This window comes from Pongo pygmaeus, chromosome 7 (genome assembly GCF_028885625.2).
Source record: "Pongo pygmaeus isolate AG05252 chromosome 7, NHGRI_mPonPyg2-v2.0_pri, whole genome shotgun sequence".
NCBI lineage: Eukaryota > Metazoa > Chordata > Mammalia > Primates > Hominidae > Pongo > Pongo pygmaeus.
Genome location: NC_072380.2, coordinates 134,122,164 through 134,134,712, shown reverse-complemented (window position 1 = coordinate 134,134,712; position 12,549 = coordinate 134,122,164). Strand labels below are relative to the sequence as shown.

At 37.6% G+C, this 12,549-nt stretch overlaps 1 pseudogene; it reads left to right on the top strand.

Moving 5' to 3' along the window:
* Positions 1-12,326, top strand: part of LOC129042130 (large ribosomal subunit protein eL33-like) — a 50,939-nt pseudogene extending 38,613 nt beyond the window's left edge.
* The last annotated feature ends 223 nt before the right edge of the window (positions 12,327-12,549 follow it).

Below are 12,549 nucleotides of genomic sequence, written 5' to 3'. Positions count from 1 at the left end.
GCTGCACCTATCAACCTGTCATCTGGGTTTCAAGCCCCACATGCATTAGGTATTTGTCCTAATACTCTCACTCCCTTTGCCTCCCACTCCCTGACTGGCCCCAGTGTGTGATATTCCCCTCCCTGTGTCCATGTGTTCTCATTGTTCAACTCCCACTTATGTGTGAGAACATGTGGTGTTTGGTTTTCTGTTCCTGTGTTAGTTTGCTGAGAATGATGGTTTCCAGCTTCATCCATGTTCCTACAAAGGACATGAACTCATTCTTTTTTATGGCTGCATAGTATTTCATGGTGTATATGTGCCACATTTTCTTTATCCAGTCTATCATTGATGGGCATCTGGGTTGGTTCCAAGTCTTTGCTGTTGTGAGTAGTGCTGCAATAAACGTGTGCATGTGTCTTTATAGTAGAATGATTTATAATCCTTTGGGTATATACCCAGTAATGGGATTGCTGGGTCAAATGGCATTTCTGGTTGTAGATCTTTGAGGAATCGCCAGTGTCTTCCTCATGGTTGAACTAATTTACACTCCCTGGTGGGGTAGTTTTTCTTGGCTTTCAGGGCACTGCCTTCTTGCTGTGTCCTCACATTGCCTTTCCTCTGTGTGAGGGCAGAGAGAGACAGAAAGATCTGTGGTGTCTGTTTGTCTTCTTACAAGGGCATCAGCCCTATTGGATTAGCGCCCCACCCTATGACATCATTTACATTGAATTAGCCCTTTAGAGACTCTGTCTCCAAATACAGTCACTTTGCTGGGTTAGGACTTTAACATATACATTTTGAGGGGACACAATTCTGTCCATAACAGGAGATATCATATGTAAAGAACCTAAAACCTTATAGAATAAAAGGGCAAAATAGTGAATGAAGCCAGGGATTAAGTTATGCAAATACATGTATCTTGTAAAGTTCTGACCAAACTTACATTGGCTCAACTTTAATTCTGAACCCAATGGACAAGGCCAAGAGGTAAACACCATCAGTTATAGAGCCCACCATGTCAATAAACTCTTATTTGCTGCTCAGGAGAAACAAAGTTTTTCTTAGAGCCAAAGCCTGAAAGGTATTTTCTGTATTTCAATTATACCTTTAGAGTTAAAGTAAAGCCTGGCTTAATAACATTGTGTCTAATTATATTTCTTATTAGAAGCTTAGAGAATAAATGCAAATCAATTATTTAGTAAAAGTGATTCTATGAAACATAACGTAGGCCAATCACATTTAATAAAACTTTCAATCAGTTAAACTTGACAATTTTTGTTTTTTTTTGTTTTTTGTTTTTTGTTTTGTTTTTTTGAGATGGAGTCTCGCTCTGTCGCCCGGGCTGGAGTGCAGTGGCAACCTGCACTGGGTTCAAGCGATTCTCCTGCCTCAGGCTCCGGAGTAGCTGGGACTACAGGTGTGCACCACTACGCTCAGCTAAGTTTTGTATTTTTAGTAGAGACGGAGTTTCACCATGTTGGTTGGCCAGGATGGTCTTGATCTCTTGACCCCATGATCCGCCTGCCTCGGCCTCCCAAAGTGCTGGGATTACAAGCGTGAGCCACCGTTCCTGGCCGACAATTGTTATTTTATAGCTCTAAAATAAGTAAATAGTATGAAATTGATTTTTCATTTTCTAACGTTTGCATATTAGAAAGGTACACTACCATGCATTTAACCAAAAGAAAATGCCAACATTTTCAGATAATATGGATACAAAGAGGCTTTTTCTTCCTATGTCTGTTTGCTATCCAAATGCTTAATTTTGTTTTTATTTACACATTTTAAAAGGTAGTTTGAGGACTTCAGAGCAACAACTGACTTACTTAAACCATATCTGAAATTCTCAGAGTTGTGTAAAAGGGTAAAGAAATAAATATACAGGTAAAATAATTTATCACAAACAGACTTCATCATAAGAAGGGATGACTGTATGGCCCACTAGTCCTGTTTGTAAATTAAAGCTTCTGAACTCAAGGATTGGCTACTGAAAAGAAAATGACTATTTCTGTGTTAGTTTAATAAACTCCAAATTAAAATGTTATGTCAGTTGACATGTGTGCTGAAAACTTCAGTAACCAATAGGTATTAGTATAAAGGGTGATGTTATGCACAAAATAGGCTTCTGAATATAACCCAGGGACCTCAGGAGGGTCCCTTTAACATCAACCTTTTACCATCTCTTTTTCAAAGGTACTCATCTCAACATTTTACCACCTCTTTTTCAAAGGTACTCATCTTCCCTGCCTATGAATGCTTTTATCAGTGAGTACATGGCTTCCTAGTCTTTTAACATTTAATTTCTATTTATTCAGCTAACAACTATCATCTTAAGATGCAGGGAAGTCAGCTGGGCATGGTGATGCCTGCCTGTAATCCCAGCACTTACGGAGGCCAAGGCAGGCAGATCACGAGGTCAAGAGGTCAAGACCATCCTGGCCAACATGGTGAAACCCCGACTCTACCAAAAATACAAAAATTAGCTGGGCGTGGTGGCGGGTGCCTGTAGTCCCAGCTACTCAGGAGGCCGAGGCAGAAGGATTGCTTGAACCCGGGAGGCAGAGGTTGCCATGAGTTGAGATCATGCCACTGTACTCCAGCCTGGCGACAGAGCTAGACTCCGTCAAAAAAAAAAAAAAAAAAAAAAAAAAAATGCGGGGAAATCCTTGACTGTAAGACGTGCAATGGAGAATAGGCACAGACAGTTCCAAAGTAAGTAAGCATGTCCCAAGTCGGCAGGATACACCCATCAGAAAATTCAGACCCGAAGTGATGGATCAAAGCTTTCTTCAGTCCAGTCCCAAACTCTCTCTTCTCTCTGTTCTCTTTAAGTGAAATATCAGTTAGGAATTAACCTATTTGAATTTTCACCACCAGAACATATATTAAATATTTTCCAGTCAGAATTTTCTTTGAAATTTTGATGTTAAAGACACTTCTACTGCTTTGTTACATTTTAGACTATTTCAATATTTCATTGTTATTTAATCAATATGTGTTTACGTCTTGTCTCCTGAATGAGAATGAAACTCCTTCAGGGAAGTCATCTAGCTCACACATCTTTTAACTTGCTGTAAAAACTAAGAATGTTGTCTTGTACATAGAGAAACAACATGGCAGACAGGAGTAGGCTTGGGTGTTGGGATAGATTCTAATCCTCAGTCTGTTAGTCCAATCTCTAGCTATATGATTTCTGGCCACTGATTTAACTCTCTTGAGACATAATTATTATTCTAAGGACACACTGGGGTGTGTGGGAGAGTAGAGGTAGCTGACTGGCTACTTGTGAGAAACAGGTTCAGAGCAAACAGCTGATCCCATTTACATGGGTTTAAGGTTTTAGTGTTCTTGGCCTTGTTTGCAGAAACCTTTCTTCAGAGAACTTCAGCTTTCAATACCTTTAAGAAAATGCATTGAGAAGATCAAGGGAAGGATCACTATTAAGCTGAGTGCAAAACCCAAAGCTCACTTAGATATCCCCAGCTTATTTCACTATTCGATAGACTTATTATGTTCTTGGGCAAACACAATTGTTTTTCCTGGCTCTCCCTCTCAAATATGCAGACAAATCCTCGATGGCAGTAACAGCTAGAGGAGAGTTTATAGCCAACACTGTTAAAGGGAAGTCAGCAATATGAGTCCTGTTTACTGGTGCCAAACTGCACAGTCAGTCCAATATTAGGAAAAAAATAGTTCAGCATTCAAGGCTTGCTGTTGGTCACCATGAGTGGTTTTATTCTTTTATGAATTGAACTTGTTTGTTGCAATGGTTAGGGTAGGGTTTGTCCAAAGTAATTTTGAAAAAAATAATGAATAGACGTTGTTTTGTTTGTTTGTTTTAAAACCTGCTTGTGTAAAGACAGCATTATAGCTACTAACACACAAGAAGAGATTCTGTTAGGTATACTGGCAGGGCTGCTGGAAAAGATGCAGACATTAAAAATGAAAACAAAGTATAGAAGAAGAGGTAGAATATGCTATACAATGGTACATTTTATATTGAACCGGCATAAATAACCAATAATAAATGGCAATTCTGTGAAAAGTCTTTATTTTTGTCTTCTGGACCCATACTGTTTCAGCCCTGGTCTTAAAAATTCTCCCTTCCCTCACCATCATTTCAGCTGTTGTTGCTTGTTATGAGAGATCTGCAATTATAAGTTAAATATGTTATGGTAGTTTAAGATTGGATTTTTTTCTTTCTGTAACTATTATGTTGTCATAGCAAAAGTCTTGTGTAATATGAGAACCATAATTTCAATTTCACAAAGAAAATAATGACTCTTCAAGCTGACTTAAAAACAATTTAAATGAAGAGCAAAGAACCCCTACTTAGGTATGGAATATACCTGGAATATACTTGATTTTTATACATCTAAGGAAGTATGGATAAATTGTCATTAATCAATGCCCTATGATATAATATAACCTCATCAGCCTCAGCATTTGTGATGAAAGCATTTATCATTTCATATCATTAGATCTTTTAACAATATGGAGATTGTTTTATTAGGAAGTTCAGAACTTTCTCCAGGATTCATAGAAAAATGCATTTCTTAATGCCTTGGTTTTAAAATTTCTTACGGAATTGGTATCAGTGGAATTTTCATAGCTGAAGCAACTGTCGTAAAAGAAATATAGTATACTCCTTGATAATCAATTCACTTTGTGTTCTAGAGGAATGAAAAATTAATGACTTTAGTGACAAATTATCGTATTTGGAATTTATGGATATTTTGCCAAAAGTACTAACTATAGATGTAAAATAAAATAAAGCAAACATTGCTTTTATTATGCACAGGATAACAAGTTTCAAATAATTTTTTGCCTCCCATTTGTTTGGGGTACACAGACTGCAAAGAGATCTATTCTTTGAAGAACAATTTATTTTTTCTCACAACTCTGTGAGCTGAAGGATGGTTCTCCTGGTCCTGCTTGGAATCACTAGAGTAGTTGCTGTCAGATGGCAGCTGTATGGACTGGGCTGAGAGGTGCAAGGTGGCTTTATTCATATGTCTGGTAGTTAATGCTCTCTGTCAGCTGAGGTACCTTAGGTCTTCTTATCTGGACTCCATCTGAAAGATCTCACTAGACAGTTGTCCTTCTTCCAATATCCTCTTCTTCTACATTATTTGGAGTCTCTTATTCCTCAGGCTGCTTGGGATATTTTGTAACTTCTCTAGTCTATTTCTTATCTAAAGGATGTAGATACCTCATCCTTTAAAAATTCTTTTCCTCTAGCACTATGCTAGAACCATTCTGTTTTTTTTAGCTTCGTTTTTGCCACTTATTTTTATAGCTTCTATCATCTTTGTGACCAGTTTGTATTTCTGGTTTGTGTATATTCATACTTTGGAGTTAATCTGCAAAACAGAGTAACAGCAAATTCTCCATAACAAAGTGTTTAATTTACTTAGTCCTGAATTATGCACTGCGATTCTTTGCAGATGACCTTTTTACTTCTGTGCCCTATAACGGACTCTCTTTTATTTTGTTTGTTTCTTTTTAAATGTCAAATACATCTGTCTATTTTATTTTTAAATGTATACTTCTTGATATCAACTAAAAACATCCTAGAGTTTTACTGTCTTCCTTATATATTTTTTCCTCTTTTAATAGAGAAATATGATCCAATGATCCAACTCCAGAAAAACTCACTGGATCCAGGTGAACACAGCCTCTTTAAAGCTCTTGCCAATGAACTGCTGGTCACTTTGCTGCTTGTCATTGAAGCACTTTGACACGGACCTGAAGCTATTATCACAAGTGCCTATTCCACACTTCATTAAACTTTTGGGAGTCTACCAATGGTGTCCAAGACTGAATGTAATCAATATCCCAAGAAGCAAAAGAGATGCACCTAGCAGAAACATCTTGAAGGTGTACTATATCTATCACCAAGAAGTCTGCATTCCCATTTTTTTTTTTTTTTTGGCTTAGGAAAGTAACTGCAAAAGTTTTTTGTTTTTTTTTAAAGATCATGTTTCTAACTAGCAAGTATCATGAAAACTTCAAATTATTGAATAACAATAGAATTGTTAAACACTATAAGAGAAGTCCTGTTAAGTAATATTTCCCCTAATCACAATTAAAGACAATAAATAAATGGAAATTACTTCTTCAAATTAATTGTAGTGAGATGTGGTTTATATGACCATCTTATCTGAACTTTATTGTTGCTATTTATCTTTAAATTTCCTTGAATGAACTCTGTCCATTTTCTCTTGAGTATAATTCATTTCTCAATTCTCAATGAAAAATTTGGTTTAATTTATGATTAAAATACCATGGATAATTAAATATAGGCCTTTCATCTAGGGTCAAAATAGGTTGAGGAACAGTAAAATGGAGAAATTTTAAAACTTGACTTAGTTTTGGTCTATTGCTTGGAAACTGCAAAACAACTTTATCTGGGGAACTTACCAAGTATTTATTATTATTTATGTTTGTTTTTTTTCCGAGTGACTTTTTTGAAGAGGAACACAAAGATCTTACAACAATTTTCATATTTCCTTTTTTTTTTTTTTTTTGAGGCGGAGTCTTACTCTGTCGCCCAGGCTGGAATGCAATGGCAAGATCACGGCTCACTGCAAGCTCCACCTCCTGGGTTCGTGCCATTCTCCTGCCTCAGCCCCCCGAGTAGCTGGGACTACAGGCACCCGCCACCACGCCTGGCTAATTTTTTTGTATTTTTAGTAGAGACGGGGTTTCACCGTGTTAGCCAGGATGGTCTCGATCTCCTGACCTTGTGATCCGTCCCCCTTGGCCTCCCAAAGTGCTGGGATTACAGGCGTGAGCCAGCGCACCCGGCCACCAATTTTCATATTTTCTTGGTGAAAAAATATTAAATATGCTAGTGTCTTTGGTTTGTGCTGCTATAACAAAATACCACAAACTGGATAATTTATGAACGATAAAATTTGATTTGACACATAATTCTGGAGGCTGGGAAGTTTAAGATAAAGGCGCTGCATCTGGTGAGAGCTTTCTTGCTATGTCATAACATGGTGGAAGACATCACAATGGCAAAAGACAGTGTACAGGAGTGGAATTCATTTTTATAACAAACTCCCACCATAATGTCATTAATCCATTCATGAGCACACAGCCCTCATGAACTAATCACCTCTTTAACAGTTCACACTGTTGCATTGGGGGTTTATTTCTAACACAAGAACTTTGTGGGACACATTCAAACCGTAGCAGTTAGGACAAGGAAACTGATAGAAGGAGACATTAAGAGTATAGGAGAAAAACAAAACCAAACAAAACGTTGGCAGGACAAAGAAGAGAGTTTGAAATTCAGTGGTGATTGAGGTTGAATGCTGCCCTAAGAATGAACAAAGCTCTCAGAGTGGATGGCCTCTCAGAGGTCACTTAGTCTCCAAATTGAGAACAGAACAAGACCTTGGTTTCCTGAGGGATAATTGAACCGTTTCCACATCAGACTACACTGCCTCCTTGGAAGTTATATGACACTTTCATGCTAAGCACTGGCACACTTCTGAAGTCTAGGGTTGCCTTCAGGTCCTTAACTTTGGTGGGTGGTCAGTATTATTTTACAGAAAGAGAAACAGAAGCTCCAAAGGGGTTAAGTGACTTGCAAAATGTCAAGCGATACTTCAGAGGGCTGATTCTGAAACTCAGGGTTAATCTGCTTATTCAGATGTTCTTTAGAAAAAATAATTTTATTTATTTTCAAGAAAAAAATTTTCTTATTTTCAAGAAATATTGTTAAGAAAAATAAATGTGAAAGAGTTAAGTTCTCTGTTTACAAGGGATTACAAAACAGAGCAATGATGACTTCGCACATAACTTCTCTAATTTAAAACGTGTGGGGGTTGCACATTTTAAAAAGCCAAATTAATAGTTTTCTCAAGTTTTTGAGGAATGATGTACTTACGTGAAGAAATTTACCTATGACAATGATCATTCCTATGACATTTGTTCTGGCCTGCAGAGCTGGAGAGTGGAGAAGACACATTACTTATTATCCTACAAGAAAGTTGGAAATATCTTAGCTTTGAGTTCTAATATTTCCAGATGGTAGAAATCGAAAGCAGGCTTCCTCTCCTTGCCTGCTCCTCCAAAGTTTTATGCAGCAGTAAATAAACTCTTATTTGCTTGTGCTACATTTTATTGCAGAGTACAGAAGGATTGAGGCAACGTATTTCTCAGGGAATGATTCTTTGCTGAGTGTACTTTTAACATTGAGTTCTCTTTCTGTCTTAAAAAGGAAACACATAGCTCACAATTTTAGCCTCAAGAATACTACAGAATTGTGTTGATTATTTGGTTGTATTAACTTTTCCAATAAGACATTTCTAAAACTTGCAGAAAATGCTCTCAATTTCTATTTCCACAGAATATGGTAGAAAAGCACAATGATATTTCTTCCCCATAATCTTCAAATATTAAAATTGCAGTCATGTAAGTAAAAACTTAGTACATTAATTTTTCTTGCATATTGAGTAATGAATCTCGTGGTAATTTTGGGAAACATCATTGGAAATCTAAATTCACTCCAAAAAATGCTGATTTCTAGTTGGGAATATGATCATAAAGGAAACAAAATTGACAAATGAATTGGGGAGAAGTTTACTTTGTTTACAAATATTTAATTTCAACTCATTTTCCCACCTGTAATTTCTATCACATGTATCAGTAGAAACTATTTTTCAGCAGTGGTCTTTACTGGATAGTGTTCCTGGGCCTTTCTTAATATACTGAGAAGAGACTATGTCCTGTTTATTCAGAGGAGCTGAAAAGAATCTGCTTATTAAACACCCAGAATGTATGTAAAACCTGGTTCTAGAATATGACAAAATATAATAAAATTGTTTCCTGCTGCATTATGGGTTCAACTCCTCCAACCTATCTCTGACATAAAAAATAGAAGGCAATATTGTACAGAATCATTTCAATGCTTTTTCCTTTTACCCCTGTGCCTGCTGAAAGTAAAAAATTGTTTTCTGTATCTCCAAATATGTGGATAATAAGTATTATAAAGAGCAAGAATATTCCCAGACCTGTGGGCTTGAGGTGCCTAATCTGGGGTGAAGCAAGAGTCAGTGTTTACCTGAGAATGGTACTTGGAAAAAATATTGATTATATTCATTAAGATATAGCTATAAATATCCTCCTTCAGTAGGCAAGTGGGAGAGAAATGGGATAGGGACTACTGACTTGGGAGAGATGATAGAATCTGCTAACTTCTCTGGTTTGTTTCTGCAAACATATGCTGAGTGTTAATTGCATTCTAGGTATTGCCCTTGGCACCTCCATGCAGTGATGAAAATAACACAAAGACACAATACTTGATCAAGGAATGAAAACCCCAATGTCGTTTGCTTTTAGTCCTTCTTAACTTGTGTCGGGGTCGTCCTCCTAGAAGCAGTGATTCTTGAAAAGTAAACATCAGACAGGAGATGAAGGGTGGAAAGGGGTTCAAGTAGAGAGGGCAACCTGCACAAAGGCACAGAAGTAGGAACATGGTGTATGCATAGAAGAGTAGTGCCTACGGGGAATTCTAATTAATGTGGCATAAAATCCAGAAGCAAAGAATACGGGAAGTAACTGAAGAGGGAAGTAGAAGCCAATTACCAGGGAGCTTAGATTGATCCTTATGAGTGATGGCACAGGGGCGTGGGAGACTTTAAGCAAGATCATCAAATGGTCAGATTTGCTTTTGGATGGGTCAGACTGCATTTTGTGCTCAACGGATTGGAATGGAACAATACTAGAGGCAGGCAGATCAATGAAGAGGTTGTTACAGAAGTCTAGGCACAAGATGATAGTGGCATTTGCCTTCATAGCACTTGTCACTGTCAAATAATTATTTTCTCATTCTGTACATATGCATTCAATGTTGTCTTCCTTATGGAAATAATAAGCACCACTGTGGTAGTGAATGTGACTTCTTCACTGTGATGCCCTCCAACATCTCACACATGCCTGATAGTGACTGATTACTGAATAATTGTTTACTAATGTAGGAGCTAGTGACCTGAATGAACACAATGGGACTAAGTTCAGAGCAAAGGTTAGGTTTTTTAAATATTCAAGAGGTAAATGTGCTAGGACTTGCCAACCAAAGTTGACAATGACATCTGGGTGCCTATATTTTTAAATTATTTATTTATTTATTTATGTATTTTTGAGACAGGGTCTCGCTCTGTCACCCAGGCTGGAGTGCAGTGGCACAATCTTGGCTCACTGCAACCTCCACCTCCTGGTTCAAGTGATTCTTCCACCTCAGCCTCCTGAGTAGCTGGGATTACAGGCGTGCACCACCACGCCCAGCTAATTTTTGATTTTTGGTGGAGATGGGGTTTCACCATGTGTGTCAGCCTGGTCTCCAACTCCTGACCTCAAGTGATCTGCCTGCCTTGACCTCCCAAAGTGTTGGGATTACAGGCGTGAGCCACCACGCCTGGCCCTGGGTGCCTGTATTAATTAGACTGCATGAATCTCCAGAGCCACGCATAGCATAGTGTTAAAAATATTAACTATGAACTTCCTTTAGTTCAAATCCAAGCACTCTGACTCCCTAGGCATGTGTCCCTGAGTCAATGATTTAATCCGTTTTGGCATTCAATGTTCTTCAGTTGGCTCAAATGCAAAATGAGAATGACTATAGTACCTGCTTCATCATGTCGTTCTGAAAATCACAGGAGTTAATGTGTGTAAAGCACTTAGAACAAAGCCTGACAGACGGCATATGCTCAATGAAAAGCTCAGATTAAATTCTCATGAAGTTATTAGTCACTAGTGACGGTTTCATTGCAGGGAGGTGATTTTGCTTTTAAATCTCAACCATACCGCTTCATTTGATCTGCACTCCTCCCTGAAAGGTTTTACTGTCTTTATTTAACAAACGGCAAGTCAGAAGCTCCAAATGAAGTGGTGTAATAAAGTTCACACAGATTGTCATCGCCCAAACTAGCCTCAGAGCAGGGAGGCTTTGATCCTCCAATAGCGCTTTCTACTGAATATCTCCAAGGGAGAACTTACTGCTGGCTGTGCAGTTGTAAAGAGCTTAAAAGTTAACTTTTACCTATCTATAAAAACAAGATTGATAAATCATGTCACACCTAAGACCCATTTAACTAGTATGGACATGCCTAGTTACCCGATTAAAATACTAAAGCTTTAGGAAAGTTCTTCAGACATGGGATTTTTGTTATAGTCCATTAAAGATCTCTCTTCCACAAATTTTAGTGAAAATGTTTTATATCCAAAGTTAATTTTTAGGTAATTAATTTTGTTAACTATGAGTTCCTCCTTTACTTAAGATTCTGGTTTATAGAGGTTTTCATCAGTTTACATCTTCAACTGGGAGAGTTTTGTGTTCACTAGGTACTAATTTTTATGTTGCTTTTCTTGTAGAGCATTAGAAAAAAATGAGAATAAAATATTGGAGAGATAAAAATGGAGGGAAAGACAATAGAAGAGTGGGGGTAACGGTTTTACATTTCAACTTTGGGAAAAATAAAGGAAATTAAATAAAAATTGTCCTGAGTCCTAGAAATGCCATTGAGAGCCTGTCTGGGAAGATGAACTGAGTATGAATGGAGGGAGCCTGATAGGGCTGCGATGTGTGCTCTGTGGCTTTCCAAAATACGCTGGTCAGCAGAGTCAAAATGCGGGAAAGCATTTACCAACTAAATTCCAGCTATTGGTTTAAATCAAGGTCATCCAAAGCTTTATCTATCACAAGTTACTTTGATTTTCTAGGATGAATAAAGAAAGGATTTAAACAGGGTCCCAAAAGTGACAGTCGAAACTTCATAGAAAGTCTAAAAGGAATGGAATATATGGACAAGGAATCAAGCTCTGGAAGATGCCTATGCTCTGTGGATCAGAACTGATATCTAAAGGTTTGTTATCTGTCTGCTGGAGGAGAATAGACATTGAGAATAAGCTTTAAGAACATTAATAGCTCGTCTTCCTCTTTCTGCCATTTTGGATCCTGTGGAGGCCTGCTGGGAACAGGACTTCTAAAAGGAAATATTGTCTGGAAGCTTGTGGCCCAAGGCCGTTTTTGCTGTCTATAAGTGGGGTCTCCGGAATCAAAGGGCACACACATCTCTTCTTAAAATTGAAGGTGTTTATGCCTGAGATGAAACAGAATTCTATTTGGGTAAGAGATGTACTATGTATACAAAGCAAAGAACAACACAGTGACTCCTGGTGGCAAACCAAACAAAACCAGAGTAATTTGGGGAAAGGTAACTCGGGCCCATGGAAACAGTGGCATGGTTCGTGCCACATTCCGAAGCAATCTTCCTGCTTAGGCTATTGGATACAGAATCCAAGTGACGCTGTATCCCTCAAGGATTTAAACTAGTGAAAAGTCAATAAATAAAAGTGGATTTGTGCTCTTGTAAAAAGAAAGAAAAAATATATATATAACAGTTAGTTTCTTTTGATTATAAAACATATTGACATAATTTGCATGTTCTTTTCTTTGTTGTTTTGTACCTTTTATATTTTACATTTCTAGTGATCTGTTCTTTTGTTTTACAAAAATATTGGTTAAGGATGGATTTGTGGACAAAAATGACC